We start from the raw sequence: 25,986 nt of genomic DNA on the forward strand, positions 1-25,986 counted from the left end.
CAAGGAAATCCCCATGGTCCATATTGGCATTCGTCCAAAAGTTACAAAGAGTTGGATACAACTGAACAATGACAATTATAACCTTAAAGGTAAATGTATTAAACAATACAATAAAACAAAAAACAGAGACAGAATTGATAAGAAAACAAACCCAGCAATATGGACTATATGAGGAGCGTATCTGGAAATGGAGACACACGTAGACTCTAAATGAGAGGTTGTAACCAAATAGACTAAGGAGAAGTTGTGATCATGCTAGCCAGCAGCATAAAAATAAAAATTTCCAATGTCAAGAAAAATAAATAGAGAAACTGCAATATGCTCAAAGATCTCATAGACAATGAAACTATATCAGCATTCAACATAGATGCACCAACTGGCATAGAATCTCAATTCATGAAAAAAATTAATGCTAACTAAAAGACACAAATAACAACAGCATGATATTCGTAGATCTTAGTGTTCCCAGCTCAGAGATGGATGAACAAAAAGGAAATTGTAGAACTAGAAAAACTTTTAGGAAATAGAGGTCTGGATGATGTATGGCATCTTCTAAATGACAACATTAAAAAAATATAATGTATTTCTTAGTGCCACGTTGCATTTAAAAATGGATCATATGCTAGGGAATAGTGAAATGGCAGAGAAATATTTTTAAAATCCAAAATAGTTATTTTAAAAATCAATTTATGTCAGCAAAACATACAGTCTTAAGTGGAAACTTAATCATGGCATCCTCAGTGATGAGAGGGTCAAAGAACAAACTATAGGAAAAATAATAGCTATGGGAAAGAATTCTAACAATAAAATAACAAACTAAAATTTCTGAGTTGTAGTTAATGCAATCTGAAAAAGGAAAAAAATGTACCTCTGAAAGCATGCATTCACAAAGTAGTTTCGACTTTTCTATCTTCTCTTTTGATTGGATTAATTTAAAATTTCCTCTTTGTAAACTAAAAAACTCAAAAATCAACAACTTAAAAATAGGCACAGAAGAAGAAATCTTGAAAGATAACTGAGAAATAGATAAAATGGAAAGCAAAAAGACTATACAAATGATAGGCAAAACCAAAAACTGATTCTTTGAAAAGACTATCGATATTGACAAACCTTAAACTAACCTGATCAAAATTTTTTTAATTTAATGTAAAATTAGAAAATAGGAAGAAAGGGAAAGAGGATGATCAGAACCTACTATATGCAATTACATGCATATAGAATGTAATAAAAAAAAACCAGAATGGGATGATTACCTGCCAAAATAAAAATTATTCAAAAAGATTGTAATCCTTGGGATTCGTGCTGTTAATTGCATTTCCTTTTATAAGCTGCAGGCGTGGATCTAAATCCTGCCCCAGCAGCCCCTGGCAGTTCTCCCTGTCCACGAAAGAAGATGGCTGGGGGCAGACAGTCTCTTAACAGCTGGCAGAGGAGCCTTTGCAAGGCTTTGCTTGGGGGCTAGAATTTAAATTCACTGCCTTCATATTAGCACAAAAAAGCATATCGGCTGATCCAATCTGTTTATGGATTGACTTGTTTTAGGATTTGGAGCTACAGAGGAGCTCAGAGATTGTCCACTCCGGGTCCCTAATTTTACAGAAGATGAAATTCAGTCCCAGGGAGGAAGGGAGTCAAATCACACGAGGCTGAGATATTACGTGATCCCAGATCCTGCCGCTCAGAACCAGGATCCGTTCAACGCCACCATCCTTCCCCCAATCAGACTGAGGTCCCATCACAACGCTGAGGAGACGGTTACCAGAAAGCTTGGCTGTCCTGCCTCCTCTGGAACTCATGGTTGGATAAGCATCTCCCACGGGCTGGACCCTGGAGATGAAACATCTGTGACTTCCCTGGTGTGAACATTCCCTCCATCTCTGCAGGATGCCCTTGGAGAACTGCTGTGGCCAAAAAGCACATCTTTCTGTGGACGGCCTGGTGAAAAGTGTCTCCAGAGCTGGCGAGGCTGAGGCTGAAATCACAGAATTCAGTCCATCCCTGACCTAGAATGTTCCAGTGAGAAGGGACTCCCAAAAGCCCTGATTCTGAGTTGGTTTAAGCCTCCTTGGCCTCCTGGTCAAGACCAGCCTGAGAAGGAACCCTAAAACGAGAACCTCGCCCCCTCCCGAGGCAGCCTGTCCCCCTTTTGCGTAGCTCAGCTTGTTGACAAAGTTTTCTAGACATCGAACCTACATGTTCCTCTTGGGACGTCCTTCCATTCCTTCCCCACTCTGGGGCCAAAGAGGACAAGCCGGATCCCTCCTCGGCATGGCAGCCTTCCCGTGGCCATGATATCTCCCCCACTGGCCCATCTCTTCTCTACTCCCACCTACCCCACGCCTCCCGAAGAGCTTCCCAAGGTGTGGTCTTGGGGCCATTCGCCATTCTGGTCACCATATTCTTGACATGCTCTGGTGGTCCGTTTCCTTCCTAAAGAGAGACTTTCAGAAGCAGGCGAGAGTCTTTGTGGAATGGTCAAAAGAGGGCTCGGTTGGGAGCCGAAGGGGTTCAGAGCCCATCTCTGCCCCTTGCTGCCTGTGTGACCTTAGCCGAGTCCTTCATCTCCCTAGACCAAAGCTTCCTCATCTCTCCAATGGGAGGGATGGACTCAGGGACAATTGGGGTGCCTGTGAGCCTGTGAGACTGTACGAGCCTCTGCGTAGAGAAGGGAAGACCCAGGGCACTGAATGTCTCCTGGGGTGATGGCGCAGTCCCTGAGGCAGACCGTTTTCTCAATGATGAGGGCAGATGGGAGGGAGGCTTACTGGGACTTCCACGAGTCAAGCAGCACCATTTATTTAGCTCCTACTGTATACCAGGAACTACGCTAAATGTGGGGGGTACGGATGCAGGGAAGCGGTCTCTCTTTTTCAAGAAGTGCATATTCTAGAGGGCATCCCTACAGCCCAACAGAAACACCTAGAAAGCATTGAAGATGAAAACTAAAACCAAAGCCAGGGAATGTCAGACTCGTGAGCCAGGAAGCCCCCGACCCCCAGAAGCCTGGGCTCTGTCCGCTCACGCCCGAAGGCTGGAGCAGCGATGCCAGGTCTCCCGGGCTGGTTTTTAACAAAGAACGCGGGGTTTTGACAGCTGTGACTTTCGGCTGCAGGAGGGGGTGACGAGCAGCTGAACAAAATGTCACCACCAGGTGTTCTCGGTAATGCGAGAATTATGACAATAATAATAATAATGTCACATTCAGGCCCGAAAGCGACGCTCCCAGAATCCCTTCTGAAGCGCCTGCGGCAAGGGGGCCGGACGGGTTAAGCACGTCATCCCCGATCCGGGGGGGGCGACACCCACGATCCTGAGCTTTAAGCCTCTCAGGATCGTGGAGGCCACAGTGGGAACACGGAGGCACCGAGGAGTCATGGGCAAAGTGACCCAGTCCAGGAGGCCACAAACACGCTGGCCGGGCAAGCCGGACCAGCCGCCCCATCCCGAGATGCTCGGGCCACGCGCTGAGACTTCCCGAGGAAGGGAAGAGCCTCGTCTGCAGCTGTAGGAGAGTTTCCTCACGTGAGATTCCTTCTCCCAAAGAAACCCAGAAAGTCAGTGCCCAGCTCGAAGGGCTCGGGGGACCCCGTCTGGAGAGGGCCGTGTCCCCTGCAAAGGGCTGCTGCACGAACGTGAGGGATTCGGGTGTCAGTCAGAGGAGCAGAATTTAAAAAGAGGATGTTTTGCTGAAATTTAGGCTAATGTGGGGGGCCGGCAGGGTCCCCACAGGTTCCCCGGCATGCTCTGAAAGCGGGCTGGCCAGTGAAGCGGAGCCTCGTCCTGCGGGCCGCCGGCCCGCCTGCCCACACGCCGCCCCTCCTGAAAGCAAAGGGCCGGCCGCAGCCATGCATGGAATATGACCGGCACACGGAACTCCTAGCTTTTCGCTTGATTTCAGAGATTAGTAGACACTTCGATGACTGCCAGCCCTTGTGCATGCTGGGAACTCAGAGAAAACCATCATCTTAATAGCGTCTGATCTGGACAAAGCATCTTACGGTTTGCAGAGAGCGGTTCAAGGATTTGATCTCTAGAGCAACTCTGAGGCAGGTACTATAAATGGGTTCCCCACTTTGTAGATGAAGAAAGAGGCGTCCAGGGAGGGTAAGAGACTTGTCCAAGGTAACTTGGTTCTTAGATGTCAAAGGTGAGATTTGGATCTCAGTTTCCTCACCTATAAAATGAGCCAGAGAACAAAATGGCAAATCGTCCAGCCTCTTTGCCAAGAAAATCCCAAATAGGGTCACAAAGAGCCGGACAGACTTAAACCACTGAGCAACAAATAATGTATACAGCCCTTTGAGGGGTGCAAAGCACTTGATATATGTTATCTCATTTGATACTCGCAATAACCTGTAAAGTAGGTACTCTTATTATCCCCATTTTATAGTTGAGGAAACTGAAACAGATAGAGGTGAAGTGACTTGCCCAGGGTGACACAACTGAGGCAGATTTGAACCCAGCCTTTCTGACTCCAGGTCCTAAGCTTCGTCCACTGCCCGGCTGCCTCTCTCGAGGGTACGTGCTCTGGCCTCTTGCCGAGGACTTGGTCACCATGGACAGAAGGCTGACTAACTCCAGAGTCAGGAGGGGCTAGAAAGGCAATGAGGAGACGTAGTGTGGGTTCTCCCTTTTAAGTCTTCTCACACTTCTTGTCCCCCAGACTCGAGCGAGGCTTTCTCTTCGCTGATCCCCTCTCCCACCACCCACAAAGGCAGCCACAAACACATGGCTTGCATAAATGAGCCGGAGTCCTTGGCTGCCTTCTGCATCCAGAAAAATGGATGTTTCTTGGTGGTTAAAGAGTGAGGGTTTCAGAGTCAGTTTTCAGCAGGGGGTGACCTCCACAAGAACACCCCCACTTTTCAGAGGAGCTGAAGGTGAATTTAGGATGAGAGTCAGATGGAACACATCTATTTCACACAACAGTCCTCAGCTTCTTAATGACACTCTCATGTCCCTCCTAAGTCTTTTCTTCACCAGGTCAAACACTTCTAGTTGTTCCTTCAGTGGACCTTCATGGGCCATGATCAAGAGGACTTCCACATCTCCATTCCTCTCCTCTGCATGCTATCCGCTTTTCCAATTTCCCTCTTAAACTGTGATGCTCGGAACAAAAGAAGATGGAGCTGGCTGTGATCTGACCAAGACCACAATGACTAACCTAAACCATTGCTCCCCTTGTTTCCCACCATCCTTTCTGAACATACCCTCCACTTGCAGCACCTTTCCTGGCTTCCGTAGAGTGCTGACTCATTGGACTTCCCATTTAATGAAACCTTCGGATCTTTTTCAAATGGACTTCCATGTAGCCATGCCTCCTCCATCTTGGATTAGGGAAGATTTATGGAACGCCACCGTCAGACTAAATTATATTTTTCCCTAGTCAAAGTCTGATCCCCATATCTCCTTCATCTTCTTCCATATTTCTACAGTGTGGGCTGTGGGACACTTGGACGACATCATCAATCAATAGTTCCTTGGAGTGGTCCCCAAAGTCCTCCATCTTAGAAAGATTCCTTTGAGTGGTTGAGATCTGAAGCCCAGAAACTCAAGTCACGTTGGGATCGGTTTTATGGCTCCACCAAATGTCCCCACTGGGGAAATCAAGTAGGGATAAAATCTTGATAAAATTAAGATTAAAATCTTAAACTTGGCCTCCCAAAGTCACCTTCCAAAGCAGAAGATGGACAAAGCATGGGTAAAAGCGATCTGGAGAAGCGTGCAAAGCTCGCTGTAAGTCAATAGTGTGATCTGGCAGTGCCAATGCCACGTTGGGCCACCGTAAAAGTGTCCACCATGAGGAAGGTGACCATCTTGCCGTACTCCACCGCTTGTGCAGTCTTGCAGGCAGAGCTGAGGGCCACAACTTAGGAAGGGCACTTGCAGAAAAATAGAGGCTGGGAAGGCAAAAGGCCTGAAGCCTGGACCTCAGGAGGATCCATCGAATGAAAGAGGAGGACTCTGGGGGGATGCAATAGCTGTGCTCCCGTATTTGAAGGCCTGTCATGTGTTAAGGGATCCGAGCTGCTCTTCCTGGCCCCAGGAGCCAAGAAGGGGCTGGGAAACCGCAATCACACGATTTTTCTCAGCACAGTGTTTTTAAAAGCAGTGGTGAGTGTCTGTGCGTAGGAGATGCCCACCTTATTAAGCTCCATGGCATATTATTTTATTGTGTTCTTTAAATGAGAGACTATTGCAGCCTCCCTGCTGGATCAGAAACCCCACAACGCACCTGCTATTCTCCTTGCCCTTCAGCAGAGTCATTACAGAGGGCCCCGCTGCTCCTCCACCATCCGGGGTCCCCCAGCAGCCCCAGGCTTCACCCTCCTGGCCCCCATTCACGAGGCACAAAATAGCCCAAACTGCGCATTCTTTTTTGAAAGAAATGAAACATGGGCGTCGTGGACTCTCCTGACAACGGTGCCCAAAGGCCAGCAGCGTTCAGAACCCACATAAAAGGTCCTGGGGAGAAATGCTGAAGAGCCCACTCAGGGGTAAACAAACTCCCCACAGAGACCAACTGAGTTCTTGGAATTAAAAATACATGGAAGCCTCCTTTGAGGAGTCCAACCTTCATGAGTTCTGACTATAAATACATGAGCTGAACAGTTTTTTTTTCCTTATTTGCATTTTAAAATATACTTAAGTGAACTCATTTGCATCTATATTTTAGCACATTTTCAAAGGGGAATAATCAGTGTGACTTTTTTACCCCTCCCAGAACTTTTAAAATCTGAGTTGTCTTGCGGAGGAGAAAGGTTGATATTCGCCTCTGAAGGACGGAGGGGAAGGTTCGAGGGAAACCGTACAGACAAAGGATCAAGGGATGGAAGAGCAAATCCCAATCCATCTGTTTGCTACGTGACCTTGGATGACTCACTTCTCTCTGAGGGTTAGTTTCCTCATCTTTAAAATTAGGGAGTTCAAGTTAGAGGGTCTCCAGCGACTCGGGCTTCTCAGAATCTCCACGACCAGTCTTGGCCATGACCATCGAGGCATGATGAGCTTCTTCCCAGAATCCATGCAGAATGTGGGTTCCCTGCAGAGGCATGAAGCCAGGCATGAAAGAAGAGAAACTCAAAGATAGGCAAAGAGATGCCTGGGACAGTAGAAAGAGCCCTGGGTCTAAGGCCGAGGGTCTTGGGTTCTAATTCTGAAGCTGCTGCTTAATAATCCAGTACTTTTCTGGGCTTCAATTTCCTTATTCAATTTAATTCAACCAGCAAATGATTAAGTGTTTGCTAGAGATGCGAAGGCAGAAAGGAAAAGCAGCCTCGTCCTCGTCCTCCTCAGGGACACGAATGAGGAATCGGAGGAGTGAATAATGATCATTTGAGGAGGGAGAAACAAGGACAAGGAGGGGAACCAGGAAAGACTCTTCTAGGCTAAGGGAGGGACTCAAGAAGCCAAAGCGTAGAGGGCAGCGCTCTGGGCACAGGATTGTTCCGTTTGGGGGAGAGCCAGCAGAACCGTTTGTCTGGAACATCCCGTATACGAGTAGGATGTGCTGGACCATCAGCTGGAAAGGCAGGCTGGAGCCTTACGATGAGGGGCCGACCAGAAGATCTGGCAAAGGCATTTATAAAGTGGGAGACATGAAGCTTACGGTCCCTCCCAGCTCACAGTCTGTGGCCTCGAGGACCTTATAATCTGGTCACTTTGAGCTAAAAAACATTTCTAAGCCCCTAAAATCGGGGATTCGTCCATTCCTTCCTTGTAGGCTCTTCCTCACTGTGTTTCCCAGACTCCTCTGCTGAATTTCTTTCCTGTCAAACCTTCAGGGGTGTCTGCTTTCGCCACTCCCTCTTCTCTCCGCCGCTGCAGATCGCAGCCCCTCTGACTGCTTCAGCAGGTGGCATGTCCATAAACGCTGACCAGTCACGAGATGGGCTTCCCTGGCCGGAGCTGGCCTGCCCTTAGATGAAGAGTCTGTTGTTAAGAGGCCCTTCCAGCCTGCTGGGACCTGTTAGGACCTGGCCTGGCCCTCTGACACCCGGGGTCCCCGCATTCCCTTGGGAGGATGTTAGGGGCGGCTCTTGGCCAGGGTGACGAGGAGTCCCCTATCACGATTGAGTTTTTCTTGAGCTGCGATTTTCCCCATTTCTCTGAGCTATCTCCTCTATTCTGACTTCGCTCTTAGCCTCCGTCCCAGCCTGGCCCACTCTGAGGACATTTCATATTCCACAGGACCTCCCGTCTCTCGGAGGGAAGCTTCTCCCCGAGGAGTCCATTAAAAAGGAGAATTGCCTAAAAGCATAACTTGTGATCCCCCTCCCTGATGACAAAAGCCGACGCCAAGGCGTGCCCAGAACCTCTCAGACTCAAGCAGCCATTATTTGGACAATACTTGGAGAGGAAGATTTTTTTTTTTCTGTTTCTTCGAATAACAGAAAGACAAATGCATTTTCCTGTGGACTCCCAAGGGAGATCATTGAATGAGCCGATTTAATCTAGAGCCCCAAATAATGATCTTACTTAAGAGGAAGAATGGTTTGGAGGGCTTCTGGGCTCCCGTTAGCAGTGCCTGTGCTGTCTGCTCTTTCTGTGGGATAAAATAAAGGCTTTATTATTTGGAATACTATTGTTACCTTGAGTGCTTGCAAGGGAGCAGAAGACTCTACTACCTCCATTTGTAAAAACCTACAGAAGATCCATATATATATATATATATATATATACATATATATATATATATATATGTTATCTTTGGAGATTTCTTAGAGAAAATAAGTTTTTAAAAATGCTCTCGTGACCCTATGAGAAAAGCCAGTTTGGTAAATGGAGGCAACTTCAGAGACACACTCTCAGACAAAGACCCTCTGACCAGGTCAAGCCTTCCTTCCCACTGTGTCCAGACAAGCGCGGACCAGGAGGTCTCCCATCCAGCTCTTCCTGCTCACAGTAGAACACAAGGACGTGCCGCGTCTCCTTCGTGCAAACTCATACAACAGCAAGTTGAGGCAGTAGGAAGGGAATCCACAGAGAACACAGTCCTATATGAGCATCCCAACTCGAAAAGGGCTCCGAGTTCTTGTTCTGCAATTCCTAAATAGGAAAAGAGTCCCCCGTCAGCCCACCAGCAGCAAAGGGGTCCCTGACACTGGGGTCGGGGGGTCCAGGATGACTTTGTTCCTCCAAGGGGTGGCAGGAAATGAGACTTTCTTTCCTGGTACGACCTTCATAACTGGCCTCTTCTTCCCGCATGTCCATGTCCTCGTACCTTCTCTATTTCTTGTGATGATCGCTGCCTCTGAATGCCTAGAATCTGGGGCTTTCCTGAGCATGCATGATTTGCTCTGGCCTTCCTCATCCCTGTGTCCCAGAGCCCAGCGGGGTTTCCGGGAGCCAAGAATCCCCTGCTCGGTGCTGCACGATCCACAAACGCTGGTTTCCTGTTCCTCGTGTGAGACTCCATTTCCCGTCTCTCTTCCTTTGGCCTGGCTGCCTCCATGCCCGGGAGACTCTCTTCTTATTGCCAGGCTTTCTTCAAGACTCAGCCCAAACGCCTCGGCCAGTAGAAAGAAGTCTTCCCCAGGCCGAGTCCTCCTCTGAGCTGACATGCCCTCCACTCCGTAGCTATCTCGTCTAGATAGACCTCATCTATCATGGAGGGCGTGTGGTCCTCTCATTTAAGTGTAAGCTCCCGGCGGGGACCCTGTTTCCCTTTTCCTAGTATCTCCGGGGCTTAGCGTGCTGCCTGGCACAAAATACACTTAATAAACACTCCAATTGAATGAGTAAACAGAATGTTCACAAAGTCCGCCCCAAGCGCTAAGCATTTATCTTTCCTTTCAGTTAGAGCACAGAAGCAGAACTCCTCCATCTTTTCCCCCAAAGCACCAGGCTGAGCCATGTTCAGAGTGAAGATGCTACAGACTCAGCAGTCCTCAAGAAATAATCTTGATGCCTTTAGAAGCCAAGGATATGCCTTTTTTTTTTTTTGCTTGAGATGGTATAATTTAGGTGGCCTTGAGAGGAAGAGGGCTTCCTCAAATAAGGTGGCTGTAGCTTTACTCCATGCTGCCCTGAGCACACCATGCCTGGGGAATTATGTTCAGTTCTGGGTGCCATATTGGAGGAAGAGCATTGAAGAGCTTGGCCAAATCGCCCTGGGAAATTGATGAGAGGGACCCTAACGAGAGCTGAGCAGGATGGGTGGTCAGAAATGGGTTGTACCCTGTGTGACCCTGGGCAAGTCACTTAACCCCCATTGCCTAGCCCTATAACAAATAAAATTAATGTAGAAGGATATATATATAAAAGATATTAGGGTTTTAAAAAATTTAAAAAAAAAAGAAATGGGTTGTACCCAGTGGAATTGTGCGTCAGCTAAGAGGGTTAGGGGTCTTGGGAGAGAGGAAAGAACATGAAATATGTAACTAGGGGAAAATATTCAAAATAAAAACTTTAAAAAAAAAAAGAAATGGGTTGTAATCTGTCTGTCTCCTTGGAGGGAATATGGAATTCCAGGAGATCACGGATCCCCTGAATAAAGAGAACACGAAGAAGCTGGAGAGTATTCACAGAAGGGCAGTCAGCCCTCAACTAGTGCCATGTGAAAACTGGTGAGAGGACCTGAGAGGAGATGAGTGGGGCAGGGCCATGGCAGTGATCTGGAAGTTTCAGAAGGGCTCTCACCGGCACGAGGATTAGACGTTATAAGAATGGCTCCTTCTGTCCCATCCCCCTTGCATAAATCCCATTCTTACAACTTTGGCTGCTATCGATTTTGTATGGACATCTGCGAACACGTTGTTTCCAATAGACTGAAAGGTCCTTGAGGGGAAAGACCAGTGTATTTCTTTCTCTACAGTGCCAGCTGCACTGCCTGGCACATAGTAGGCATTTAATAAATGTTTGTTGATCGACTGTCCTGAGAACAGAAATTGGAGCAATAAATTGAAGTTGAAAAAAGGAAAATTTAGGCCACAAGTCAGGAAAATCTTCGTGCCCATTAAAACTTAGGAAAACTGGAATGGTCTTCTCAGGGAGGTATCAGGGTCTCCAGAGGCGATGCCGTTGGGGTTGGGGCTGAACTTATTTGGCACTGACGTGTCCCTTCTGACTCTCATATCCGCTAGTAAGAAAGGGATGGCCGCTGCTCAGACGTAACAGAAAGGGTTTCTCTTCTAGGGTTGGGCTGGACTAGCTCTCTGCGGAGACCCCTTTCCACGTAAGCTTCTCTGATTCCTCCATTTCTGAGGAATCCATGCAGTGATCATCGACACCAGCGATTCCGGAGTGGGCCGGGACACCCAGACACACGTTCTATGATCATAAAAGCCCTCTTAGTCAACCCAAGTGGCATCCACGACCTGCTGCGTGCGGAGGGTAAAATTAAACCCTGAATAGAACTTAAATGCTGGCTCTAATTACAGGGAAAAATCTTTCCTGCCATACTGAAGGCAGTTGCACATTTTGTTTCCAAATACATAAAGTGCTGGAAGAGTATCCAGAAGAGAGCCGGGAGCGGGAGGATGAGAGAGGGGGAGCGAGCTGGCAAACGGCATAATAGAACGGACAAGGCGAGCGCAGCTTTATTCCTCTCTGAAATGGAGCCTTTCCAGCCAACATTCGGCGGTGGGTTTTGTTTGGTTTGTTTTTTCATCCTTTTTATGGCCGGCCACCTTTCTGGCTCTGTTCCGGAGACGTTGGTGGCCCGTCTCTGGCGTCAGGGGCAGCGGCCTCTCCAAATGGACCGATTGATCCGGTGGGAAAAAAAGAGCCGGACCCTGCGAGGGGAGCGAGCCCGGCCGGCAGCGTCGGTGGGGAGAGGAAGTGGAGAAAAAAGACCCAAAGAACCGTGCTGCTGCCAAGAGGGGAGGTTGGTTGACCTCCCTCTCTCAGTGGGAGGTGGGAAATGTGCCTCCTGATGGAAAGCAGAATTGTCTGCTCCGCCTTTGTTTTTCCAGGGAAGAAATCCTGAGGGCCAGAGCGTCCCCCAGATTGGCTGGGCGTCCTTCCTGCCTCCGCATGGCACTGTCTGTTCCTGCCCGGAGTTTTCCAGGTCACACAAGGAGGGTGGGCTGGCGTGGAGGCTCTGTGCCACCATCCAAGAAGGATAATTGGCCTGTTTGCATCCAAGCTGTCTTTTCCCAGGCCTATAGTCTCTCTCTCTCTCTCTCTCTCTCTCTCTCTCTCTCTCTCTCTCTCTCTCTCTCTCTCTCTCTCTCTCTCACACACACACACACACACACACACACACACACACACACACACACACACAGAGGAAGGAGAGAAAGGGTGACTTGGGACTGCTGTGCTGTCTGTAGGCAAAGAGCTCAAACGAGGCCACAAGATGTCAGCGTTGGAGGGGCCTCAGAGGCTCTCGCAGCAGGAGACCCCCCTGGAACCTCCCCAGGAAGGGGCCAGCCACCCTTCCTCTTGCTCAGAGTTCTGCGCCTCAGCCCAAGCAGAGCGAGGCTAAAGCTCTTGTAAGGATGCCTCTTCACATGCTTGGAGTCAGCCGTGGCGCCCTTCCTCTGCCAGAGTCTTCTCCTCGCTAGATCTCCTGGGTTCCTTCCGTCTGTCCTACAACGGCATGAATGTGCCTGGCACATAGTAGGTGCCTGATGATATCTTGCTGACCAACGGACTTTGGGGAGCGCCTTTGCAAATCTTAAGGGGGCTCCAGCCATGGAAGGGGCCCTTGTTAGGACCAAGAATGCAGCCCAACTTAGCACAGGAAAAATGTCAGCAAAGCCCACGATCCAGAGCCAAGGGGAAGCCCGGCTTTCCATCTAGGACCTCTCTGACCTTGGGTGAAGTCGATCCTCCCTCCGGGGTTCAGCGTCCTTATCAAGGAAAGGAAAAGGCTTAAACTACGTAACAACTATGGCCCTTCCTCACTGTAAATCAGATTAGGAGACCAAGAGTCCTATTCCCATTTTACAGATGGGGAAACTGAGATTCAGTGGGTTAATACATTAAAAAAATGAGATTCTAAACTGTTTTCTATGGCAGAAGGAAAGTGTTAACAAGGTGTTCTTTTCCAGACAAAGCAGTTTTTACTTTGAGTTTCCATACTGCTTAAAGCAAGAAAGTCATTTAGACATGAGCCACCTCTCTGGACTTCTCTGAGCAATTCATAAATCAGTCAGCAGATGCTGAAGAGCGACCCAAGCAGAACCCTTCCTAGGCCCCTGAGTAACACAGACCCTGGCCTCCTGGGGCTTGCCATCTCGGAGGGGCTCCACCCAAGCCCTGAGTCTCCCCTGTTGAAGTCAATCCAAATCCAACAAGCAGTAGTTAAGCCCCCAGCTTGTGCCAGGTCCTGTGCTAGATGGGAAAGATTCCGGGATGATCAGGAGCAACTTCTCTTTGAATGGGGAGACAGAAGTCCTCAGAGCGCAAGACCGTCGGGCAGAGATGTAAGGACAGCTCCCAAACAGAGGCAAAGCGGGGGCAGCTGGGTAGCTCAGTGGATGGAGAGTCAGGCCTAGAGACAGGAGGTCCTGGGTTCAAATCTGGCCTCAGCCACTTCCCAGCTGTGTGACCCTGGGCAAGTCACTTGACCCCCATGGCCCACCCTTACCACTCTTCCACCAAGGAGCCAATACACAGAAGTTAAGGGTTTAAAAAAATAAAAATAAAATAAAGGCAAAGCCACTAGACCGTAGAAGGTGGTTTGGGACAGGCAGTACCAGCAGGAGAGGCTCCTGGTAGGAGATGGTGAGGGCTCTCGCCTGGAGCCCATCCCATGTACTGGGAACAGCCGAACTCGAAGGTGGCGGGACCTCACGTGGAGCAGGAAGCGGCCCCAGATTTCAGCACCAGGCACTGACCAGTGAAAGACAAAATGGCAGGCTGACACCAGCTCCTTCCTGCCCAAATGGTCCATCCCTGTCTTTGGGCAGCAACCTAGTGAAACTCATTATTGCTCATTATAATGGAATAATTCAGTGTGGTGAAACATGAAAGCATCCAGTTTCCTAAGCCTATCTGATAGGCTAATTTCCAAACTGGAATGGAATGTTCTGTTTTGAAGAGTAAGCAATATTGTTAGGTGAGCCTAATAGTTAAGAGCTTTGGATTTGGACTCTGAGGTCACGGGTTAGAATCCTGGCTAGTCGGCTTCCTTCCCCAGGGGGATCTTGGGTACTTTTCTCATCTCTAAACAAAAAGGGGCAGGGGCGGGAATGGACCAGAAGAATTCTAAGAGCTGTCTTGTCTCTCTTTGTATCCTCAGAGTTTAGCACAGAGTCTGGCACGTAGTAGGTGATTAATAAATGTTTACTAATTGGTTGACTTCTATGGTATTCTATAACAAGATCATCATGGATTTATCATGAGGAAGGCACTGGGAAATAGCTAAGCTCCTTGAGGGCAGGTTCTGTTTTCTAGTTTGCCTTTGCATTCCCAGCTCCTAGATGAGCGTTTCACCCAAATTTAATAAAATTTAAATAAAAATCTAAAAATAAAAATAGTTAATAAAAAATAAAAATTGTGTGCTTTGATTAGAGGTGTGAGATGTCATTAAAGATGCAGACTACAGGCTCAGAGAATTTAAAGTCTACTCCAAACTCATCTTAGAGATCAGGGAACCAAAGCCCAGAGAAGGTCTGTGAATCATCTGAAGTGGCACAGCTTATAAAATGGAGGATTCAAACCCAAGACTCCTGACTCCAAGTCTAGCCTTCTTTTCATGGCACTGGAGTATCCTCGTTCTCCCTTTATAGAGGAAGAAATATAAGCTCAGCAAGACTCAATGTTTTCTCTCTGGTCACACAGTTTATACCATGGTTCTGCTCTCATATTTCTCAAGGAGTCAAGTGTCCTGGGTTTCTGCCTCCCCCTCAGTTTCCCTGGATTGCCTTCTCCTCCCCTCCTTACCCTCGTGCCTCAAACCTAGAAAGTGCCCAGATGTTGGCTGGAGGAGTGGGCAGGAGGGAGATTCCAGGGTCTCTTCCTCCTCCTAGACTCCTTAAGAACAAGATCACGGAGAGACTTGGGCCGGCTCCAATGGATTCCCCCACATCCCCCACAAGTGCTGGGCAGGAGGGAACAAGAAGAGGCCCAGGGGACAGCCCTCCCTGGCCCCCAGCAGATTTCAGAAATGTATAGGCCATCCTCCCCCAGGGTCCACCATGCCTCCGAATTCTCTTTTGGGAAGCTGCTCTCAGAAAGGAGAGACAAGGGAGAGGGGGGGAAGCCAGCACAGGGAGAGTTCATCAGGCCCAGGGACAGCCCAGCTCCTCTGGGAATCTCATGACTTCCTTTTCCAGTTGTCCACACTTCACTCAAGTGACCCGGCAAACACAGCCTGCCATGGAGGAGCCAATGGGGAGATGGATCGGGGTCCGCCGCCGCCGCCAGAAAAGGGCAACAAGCAAGCATGTGCCGTCTGGGGATTGGGCAGCTCCCTAGCGAGACACGACCTGGTAGAGCAGGGAGGGTCAGGACGAATGAATCAATGAGGGAGTCAATGAATGAACAGCGTTTATTAAATACTTACTTAAAGGTCTCCTAAGAGGAAGTATAACTTGGGCTGAGCCCTAAAAGAAAGTCTGGGAGGGAGGAGATGGCATACCATATATAAAGCAGAGGAAGCTAGCCAGTCTGGCTGGAATGGAGATTGCAAAAAGGTGAGTAATGTTCAATAAGACCGGGATGGTTGGCTCTAAAGGGCTTCAGGGTCACACAGAATATTTTGCAGCTGAGTGCCCATGCCTGGAGTCAGGAAGACCTGAGTTCAAATCCAATCTCAGACACCTACTAGCTGTGTGACCCTGGGCAAGTCACCTACCTTTGGAACTTTCCTGAATCAGGGATGTTTAGAGAGATCCAATTTCCTTCCCAGAATGGACAAATCCAGAGACTTTTCTAGAATAAGATTCTACAATGGGATTAGATAGGAGAGGCTATCCTTTGTCTAGGATGACTTCTGCCCTGTATATTGGCGACCAGGGAGTAAAAGGGAGGAGGAGGGTGTGACTAACCGATAGCTGAGCAAACAGCACCTGGCCCTTCTTGGGCCGGGCTTAGCTACCAGCCAGGGATACAGGTCTCCAGGAGCCCAGGAGATTTGCTCCAGGACTTCTCCAATCTGCAGGATCCACAAGAGAGCATGGATGGTGCAGACCAAAGTTCAAGGTTTCTCTAGATCAGTTGCCATGTTTAAGGTCAAACTAGACCCTCGAGACCCCTAAAAGTGGAGCCAACCAGTCAACTTGGCCCTCTAGGCCAAAGGAAACCCAAGCTGGACCATGCCCACTCTGGCCAGAAGAGACGTCCCAGGCTCCTCTGATTGTCTCGGCTCGTATACCACCTATAAGACGTTGTTGTTGGGTCATTTCAGTTGTGTCTGACTCTTTGTGACTCCAGGTGGGGTTTTCTTGGCAAAGATCCTGAAGTGTTGTTCTATTTCCTTCCCCAGCTTGTTTTACAGTTGAGGAAATTAAAGCAAATAAGGTGACGTGACTTACCCAGGGTCACCCAGCTACTAAGTGTCTGAGGTCAGATTTGAATCAGGAAGAAGAGTCTTCCTGATTCTCAGCTCAGTGCTCTATCCATTGTGTCACTTCTACAAGAGGCCTCTTTCTTAACCCCTCCCAATTACAGGTATCCTTTTCACATCGTAGGGGTTAGGGGCAATGGCCTCCTCGATCTGGAAAATCCACATAAAATTTTCTGGCCTCCCTTCATACGATGGAGGAAGAAGTCTGAATTTTTATGGGGAGTTTATAGTAATTTATTGTAAATCTGGGTTAAGCATTTGGTCATTTAACATTTCTAGCCTCTGTGTGTTATCTTCTGGGTTTCACATTCTTTTTGAAAACTTTAACTTTTTGCTTATTTAACTTTAAAAAAGAAAGTGGGTATATTTATGTATTAAAAGAGAAAATGTGTTGATATTATGCTATACTCTTACCTCTATTTTATGCATTTCTGAGTTTCTATATTTTTTCTGTGTCATCTGTTGGCCTTTGCATCTTGTCTGAGACTTCCTCAAAACACCAAAAAAAAAAAAATTCCCATTTTTTTGACCCACAATATATGGAAACCACAACAGGAAAAGTCATAACTGGAAGGCATATTTGTACTTGCTCTTTGCTTGCTATATTTTTTTGTGTTGACTTTTGTGTCTTCATGTTGCTTCTAGAGTGTAAACTTCTGGAGGTCAGGTTTGTTGAAAGGGTTTTGTAAATAAAGTTCTGCCTAGATGTGAGTTTTTAAAGAAGGAAGAGAAAGAGAATGACTGCTAGCCTTGTAGAGCTAAGAAGAGACACCAGGTTCTTCCCATTGGAGGTATATGTGGGAAGGGGAGTGGGAAGGGGAAGGGAAAGGGAGCTGGATCCTCTCTGAAAGGGCCCTCAAGGAAAAGGCCACTCAAGAGGGTTTGAGGAAAGAAAGAGAAGTAATGGTGGTTGGTGGGTCCCAGAGTAGCAAGTACCAAAAACCAAGGCAGCTAGAAAAGCAGAGGAGTGTGGACTTGGTGTCAGGAAAATCTGGATTCGAATCCTGCCTCAGATGCTTAGTAGTTATTACACTTTGGATAAGTTCCCTCAACTCACCGTGCTCAGTTTCCCCACCTGAAAAGTGAGGTGTTTAGACTCAGTGGCATCTACCGTCCCTTTTGACTCTAAATGCATAATCTCTCCACTTGGGTGGTCCAATTAGAAAGCATGAGTAGCCCTAAAGCTCAAAATGAGCTGAGCATGGCCATGAATGGTGAGGAATATTAAAAAGAGTTTTAGTTCTAGCAGGGCCAAGAATAATACGAAAGCTAGGACCACTGCTGGAGGCAGGTGGTCTGATGTTCGGCGAGGAAGCGATGATGGTAACAGATGACAAAAAGAAGGAAGGACTAACTGAACTTACTTTGTCTCTTATTTTTTAGCCAAGGTGAATGATCTTTGGGCTGAAAAGAATAGAAACATTGAACAGGAAGTTGGAGCCCAGTAAAAGTAAGGAACTGTGAAGGGAGCACCCAGCTGTACTCAGTGAATTCAAGGCACCGAATCAGGACAAATGGATTCCTTGGGCTGAGAAGGAATTGGCAGGTGTTCCCGTTAAGCCACTCTTGGCGATCTCTGAAAGACGATGGAGACTAGGACAAGTTCAATGTTGCCTCGCTCTTCAGAAAAGGAAAGAGAGCAGAGTGGTCAGACTCTAGGCCAGTGAGACTGACTCTGGTTCTTGGCAGAGCCCTTGGATGTCTTTGAGGAGATGGTGAATGAACTTTTAGAAAAGGAAGAAGGGATGACAAAAAGCCAAGATGGCCTCGCCAAGAACAGCTCTTGCCAGACTAACCTAGTTTTCCTTTTTGACTAAGCTGGTGAATCAAAGAAAAGGCAGCACAGTAGAGAAGAAATGGAATTGGATTTGTAGTCCACAGACCTGGATTTGAGTCCCAGCTCTGCTATTTATTACCTAGGCGACACTGAGCAACTTAAACTTTCTGTGCCTCGGTTTCCCTTACTTATAAAATGAAGGAGTTGGACTAGATGACCTCTAAGGTCCATTCCACACTTAGACTTATACACCTAGTGAAAGAGAGAAGGAACAGGTTCTTCCTGCCCCCTCACAAGCTCAGTGGATGTGCTCACAGAATCTATGATACATGATGAGATTTTAATATGTCAACAACATGTGGCGCTCCGTGATGCCTTTATGGTCAGATTATGAGGGGACTATGGCATTGACGGAGCAATAAATTAGTCATGCTTCTGGGAGGTTTCCAAAGCTAAGCCCTGAGCAGATTTTAGCAGCTTAAGAGTGGAAGAGTATGAAAGCCAGGAGCTGCCTATGGAGGAAGGAATTCCTCTCAACCCAACCTCATCTACCCGATCAAAAAGGAGAATTTGCATCCAGTGGGGAATGGAGATACATGCTCCTGAGAGATACAGATAAAGAGCGAATTCCCAGAGGAAAGGGACCCAGTAAAGGAGAGTGACCTCTGGTAACAGAAAAGAGTTGGACTACAGAAAAGGAGCAAACCCTGGGAATTAGACTGAGCGGCTCATGCAGAAGAGATGCTGCCTCAAAAGACGATACAAAAAGAAGGAGGACTTCCAGACCCTGCAATACCAGGAGTGGTGAAATGCCTTTGCCATATATGAATTCCACTCATGTGCCTTGCCACTCTTCCCGTGGATTCTTTGTGAATCTGTGGGAGTTGATGATGGAAGTTGGTAAATATTTTGCAGCTGCTACCGCTACCATTTTAATAAATATCCAATTGTGTCAGCTGGCCAGAGATGGTGGCACCTGCCTGGCCCTGCTCCTGGGAAAGCTGAGGGTGGTGGATAACTTGAGTTCAGGAGATGTACGGTGTAATAGGACTAAAACCAATCAAGGGTCTGCATAGAACTGGCAAAATGAAGTGAGCCCCCAGGAACAGAGGGCCACCGGGCTGCCTAGGGAGGAATGGAACAGCCAAGGTTGAAAAGACAGGGCAAGTCAAAGCTTCCATGCCAATCATTATCAGGATCCAATCCATGAGTGGCTACTGGACTTCCAATTAGAGTGAAATGCAGAGATACGGTCTCAGAAAAAAATTAATTTTGTCTACTTGCTGTTTGTCAATAGGAACCACACTGGTAGGGGCTCATGAACTATATAGATTTAGAAAGAAAACTCCATATAGTTGGCTCTAGAACCCAAGAATGTTATTTTCCCTCTGGATTGATCAAAATGCGAGTCTGAGTGCAAGTTGGAAGAGTAACCCAAAAGGAGTTCTACCCTATGATCCCATGACCAGGTCAGTTTAGGATGAATTAGTGAGCCCCCAGGAGCAGAAGGTCACCAGGATCTCTGCTATGGTCTAGATCAGTGGTTCCCAAACTTTTTTGGCTTATTGCCCCCTTTCCAGAAAAAATATTATTTAGTCCCCTAGACATTAATTTTTTTTAAATTTTAATAGCAATTAATAGGAAAGATAAATGCCCCTGTGGCTATCACTGCCTCCCTGGATCGCTACAGCACCCACCAGGGGGCATTGGTGCCCACTTTGGGAATCAATGGTCTAGATATCTATATTTCAGCTGAGCACTTTACAAAGTGACTCATTCTATTCTTGCAGAGAAAATGGAGAGTAAGAGCCATTTAATAGGACAATTGGGTTCAAAAAGGGTTAGATGGTCATTTTTGACTTGGAAAAGGCTGGAGTGGCCCAGAGATTAGTGCCTTTTTCTATGCTGTTAATAATTTTCAGATTCATGATTTAAATGAAATCATAGATGGAATACTTACTGAATTTGCTATTAACACAAATCTGAGAAGGAAAGTAACATGCTGAATAAAAGATTGCAAATTATCTCAATGTGCTAGATAGTTGGGTTGAATCTAATGAGATGAAATTTAATATAAAGTGTTATTTTAAGCCCCCAAAAAGTAGAAGACAGAGATGGCACAGCTAAGCAATAATTTGCACACAAAACGCCTCAGAATTTTATGGACTCTATTAATAGAGCTCAGTGTAGTTCAAAGGGCAGCTAGGTAGCACTATAGTACATAGAGTCAGGAAGACTCAGCGTCCTGAGTTCAAATTTGGCCTCAGATACTTACTAATTGTGTGACCCTGGGCAAGTCACTTAACCTTGCTTGCTTCCGTTTCCTCATCTGTAAAATGAGCTGGAGAAGAAAATGGCAAACCACTCCAGTATCTCTGCCAAGAACATCCCAAGTGGGGTCATGAAGAATCAGACATGACTGAAAAATGGCTCGTGATTCAGTATATAACAATCGCCCACCTTTCTACAGGACTTTCAGGTTCACAGAGCATTTCCCCATGTTCCTCATTTGATTCTGACAACAACCTTGTGAGGTAGGTGCTATAAGTATCCCCATTTTATAGGTGAGGAAACCAAGGCAGAGAGGTTCAGTGACTTGCCCAGGATCACACAGCTAATAACTGTCTCCAAGTCTGACACGGGAGCCCCTTCCAAATCAGAGAGTCTATGATCAGTTCTCTCACTCTAATAATCCACTTCAAAATTGAGACATTTCATGGGGTTGTGTGATATATATATATTAATTTATTAATATTTATATTATATATTTGTATGTATGTATGTAGGTAGGTAGATATAACCCAATGGAATTGCTTGACAACTCCAGGAGTGGTGAGGGATGAGGGGAGGGAGGAAACATGAATCATGGAATCATGGGGGAAAAATTAAAAATAAAATAAATTAACAGAAAAATAAAATTCAGACATTTCAGCTAACCAGCCATCTGTGCAATCCATGAGGGAGACACTGACCCAAAAGTGACAGAAGCTCAGGTAAAACAAAAAGATGCTCTGTTATGAAAGCCCGCATCGCTCTGTTGAGAGATGTTATTTTCCTGTACAGAACTAATTCAATTCAGCCCCTCTTGATGACTTGAGATCACCTTTCAGGATTTTCTTGAATGGGATTCACCCAATGGGCTTCGTCAGTGGACCTCACGATTCCCAGAGTCACTCTTGGAGAGATTATCTTTTTAATATGCTTCCCTCAAGGCGATGGAGATGTCTTTGGATCGTGTCATCTATTGTGTTGGCTACCCGTCCCAGTTCATTGTCATTTGCACCTTTTATAAGGATACCAGCTGTTGTCTTCCAATGACGATCCAAGTCATTGATAAAAGTGATAAAGAGCAAAATTCAGTTGAGTCGTTTTTCAATCATGTCTGACTCTTTGGGACGCCATTGGCCAAGATGCTGGACTGGTTTGCCATTTCCTTCTCGGGCTCGTTTTATAAATGAGGAATGGAGGCAAACAGGGTTAAGTGACTTGCCCAGGGTCCCACAATTTGTGTCAGAGACCAGATTTGAACTCAGGAAGATGAGTTTAAGGGCAGATTAAGCTGCCCTTAAACTGTATAAGGCACAGATCCCTCAGGCACCCCATTGGAATCTTCTGCCAAGGTTATAGCAAACCATTCACAAGGACTCTTTGAGTTGGGTCCCTTGATCCGTTCCAAATCCATATATCTACACTCAAGATTTCCATATTAACCACGAAGAAGAAATTCCAGAATCTTGGAGTAAAGAAGGACTTTGGCTGGCATCTAATCTAACTCATACCCAAGAAGAAACCGTTAAGCACTTACCAAATGTGCCCAGCCCTGAGAAATGCTTATTCAGCCTTTGCTTTGAGCCTCCCAATAATGGAGAACCTGCCCCCTCTTGAGGCCACCCATTCTACTCTGGGACAGAGCTCATTGTTAGAAGTTTGGGTCTTTTTTTCTTTTACTGGCATCAAGCTTAAATTGTCCCCTTGAAACTTCCATTCATTGCCTCCAGGACCCACTAGAAACCTCCCAAGCAGAGATCTTTGCCAGCCTTTTGGGGCTGAGCCTGGAATTCAGTTTTACATGCCTTGCTTGATGATCTTAAATCATGGTCACTTTGGTTTGGGAGAAAATCTAAGGAAAGCCAAGGATCTGGAGAGAGCTTCCAAGTGAGCTGCCTTTGAGACTCCCTTCCAGAATCAACATCCAAATCTTTCCAGTCCCCCCTCCTGCAGACAGGTTTCTGGGGTCCCTTAAAGTCCCTTTAGAAAGGATTCTCTAAGGGGTCTGCAGTTCTCATTGGATCTTCATCTTGAGAGGGTCTATGGCAAAGCTAGCCATGGTTTGTGAGGTTTGGTGGGGAGACGCTGTCTCCTTCTCACTTGTTTTTAAATCTTACAGTTCCAGATCCAGAAACAATGACACGAATTAGACAGCTCAGCCAGGAGGAAGAGGAGACTTCTGAGGGAGAAGGGCAAGTGAGCCTCTAAAATGGGGATGTGGAGCCTGAAGTCCAAAGATGCCCAAGGGGTCTGTGGACCAATTCCAGGGGTCAGCACATGTGATTTTAACATCTATTTTGATAACTGTTTTCTTTGTAATCCTACGTTTTTTATTGAATTCATTTAGAACCACATTTCTGAGGAGAGTTCCATGGGCTTCCCCAGATAGCCAAAGGGGTTCAAAACAAGAAGGCAAAGAATCCCTCTTTTCAAGGGCCTCCATCCCGCCTCAGACCCTGAACCCTTTACTCAGCAGTCCGGCTGCCATCCAAGCATGAGGGCCAGGCAACCCACTCGTCAATTTATTCTTTGGCTAGAAATCTGGAATTTCCTTTTTAGAAAAATCCATTAAAAATGAAATCCTGTTACAACTAAACCACAGCTCTTAGCCAGGCTTGGTCAGGTCCTTCTGGGAGCTGGAAAACTTGTTTGCTTTTAGAGCCTCACCTCTCCTTCCCACAAAAGCACCCAGCTTACCAGCTTGCAAAAAAACCAAATCAAAGAGAAAAGAGAGACCAAGCCACAAAAATCTACCACCAGACTTTTTCCAGGAAAGTTCAAATTCATTTCCAAAAGATAAATGATCCCATCCCATTCTCTGAAAATGATGGCTGGGTAATTGGAAAGAGCTGGGGAGAATAACTACCAATAACTGGGGGCTTGGGGGAATGAATAAATCAAAATTTCCAATTCTGATGGATAGAAATATTTTAAGTGTTTCTAGAAATGTAGCATAGGGATAAAGAGAAAGCAGCTCTGGATTTAGTGTCAGAGGTCTGGGTTCAAAGGCTGGCTCTTCAGCTTACTATTGAAAAAGAAATTATTTTATTTTAAGTTTTCTGGAATTCTATGGCAATTGATTAAATTCTATACCAGTAGGTGATGCAATAGATAGAGCCAGGCTTGGAGTGAGGAAGACTCATCTTTATGAGTTCAAATCCAGCCTCAGTCAGTAGTTGCATGATTCTGGGAAAGTCACTTAACTCTGTTTGCCTCAGTTTCCTCATTTGTGAAATGAGCTGGAGAAGGAAATGGCAAACCACTCCAGTGTCTTTGCCAACAAAATCTGAAATGCTGATGGGGATACTATTGGGGATGTAGACACTAAAGCAGGGGTTCCCAAACTTTTTTGGCCTACTGCCCCCTTTCCAGAAAAAATATGATTTAGCCCCCTGGAAATTAGTTTTTTTTTAAATTTTAATAACAATTAATAGGAAAGATAAATGCACCTGTGGCCATCACTGCTTCCCTGGATTGCTGCAGCAACCACCAGGGGGCGGTGGCGCCCACTTTGGGAATCACTGCACTAAACAATAACTCTAGTCCAACTATCAATAATATGGAATTAGGTCTTGATCAATGATACGTGTAAAACCCAGTGGAATTGCAGGTTGGCTAAGGAGGGTTAGGAGGGTTTGGGGGAGAGAGGAAGAACAAGAAATATGTGACGAGGGGGAAATATTCAAAATAAAAAAATTTTTTTAATTCCAAATGGGGTCATGAAGAGTCAGACACAAGTGGTTTGCCTCAGTTTCCTTATCTGTCAAATGAGCTGAAGAAGGAAACGGTAAACCACTCCAGTATCTTTGCCAAGAAAATCCCAAATGGGGTCATGAAGAGTGAGACACAACTGAAAAGGCCTGGATGACAACGTGAAAAAAAAAAAAAAAAAACAAATGAAAGCCATCCCGTTTAAGAAATGGGGACTATACTGGATACGCACTCATTAACGTTTCTGGACCGCTTTCAAGATTCACAAATCGGATCTCCTGTTACCTTACAGATAAAGACTAAAAAGTCTGTAATGAGTTACTTCAGACTAAGCCCTCGTCCTCCCCCTCTAGCTAACGGTCCGTGTGGGGTCTCGTAAGGCTCTCCTGCCAAGGGCTTCGCAAACCTTAAAGCGATTCGCAAACATCAGTTCTAAGAATTGGGTTTTCCCAAGTCTGGACCCGAGCGTAAGGGGGTGCCGTGTGAGCAGCTCCCCGAATCCGGCTAGATCGTTGCTCGGTTCACTCAGCCTTAAAGCTCACACACGAGGAGTGCCGACTGCCAACTCTCGCTATCAGCCGTGTGATTGTTCTCACGAAGAAATGTTCCTGTCACATCTGCCATCGAGGCACAATTAACGGGTCTGCTCAGTCTCCTGGAAGCTGAGTCTGTAATTAATTCCCACAAAGACTCACTGACTTGGAGACGATTCTCCGGCTGAAATAGAGGAAGACAAAATCTGGCCCGAGGAGGGAGTGTTCTGTCCTTCACCTGATGGCCCATCGCCTTGATCTCCACGGTCCGGACCTCGGTAGGGTGGGAGGGAACGAGCTCTTACCTACACGGCTCGCACTGCCAGGAATTCTGGGCTTGAATGTTTGGGGAAAACAATGTTTTATGAACATTCCAACCAAGGCCAGAGTGACTGCTGGGAGGGAGATGGACTGATACAGGGGACAAAACAGGGAGCTCAGACCTCCCTTCGGGGACTTACTCGCTGGCTGGCTGACCTGGGGAAAATGAGTTCACCTTTCTGAGCTCCTCCCTGAGGTGGCAGCAAAGACGATAATAATAATATCTACCTCTGAGGGGAACCAAATGAGGCAATTTGAGGTAATTGATGTCAAGTGCTATATAAACACAAGCTGTTACTAAGATTATTGCCGAAGTAGAGAGAAGTGACAAGAAGAGAAAGAAGAAAGCTGGGGCAGAGGGCATCCTAGTTTGGAGAAGAGCTTCAATAAAGAGGCCGGACCCTCATCTTTGCCCCAAAAGAGGGAGGAAGAAATTCTGAAAAAAAGACACAAGTGGAAATCATTCCCCTGAGGGGGAAAAAATGAAAGAGGAATGTGGCCACCTAGGGAACTCATTGACCAGCTTAGAGTTAAACACACACAAGATAGAGGTCAAGGCAAGTAAGGATGGTGCCCCAAGTACGTGAGTCCTAAATAGTCAGAGGCTGGTGATGAACACAAAAGACATCCCAAAAAATGATTAAAAAAGGAAATGATGGGGGTAGCTGGATAGCTCAATGAATTGAGAGTCAGGCCTAGAGACGAGAGGTCCTAGGTTCAAATCTGACCTCAGACACTTCCCAGCTGTGTGATCCTGGGCAAGTCACTTGACCCCCATTGCCCACCCTTACCACTCTTCTGCCTTGGAGCCAATACACAGTATTGGCTTTAAGATGAAAGGTAGGGTTTAAGATAGATAGATAGATAGATGGATAGATGGATAGATGGATAGATGGATAGATGGATAGATAGATAGA

Source organism: Gracilinanus agilis, chromosome 5, assembly GCF_016433145.1.
Source record: "Gracilinanus agilis isolate LMUSP501 chromosome 5, AgileGrace, whole genome shotgun sequence".
Lineage (NCBI taxonomy): Eukaryota > Metazoa > Chordata > Mammalia > Didelphimorphia > Didelphidae > Gracilinanus > Gracilinanus agilis.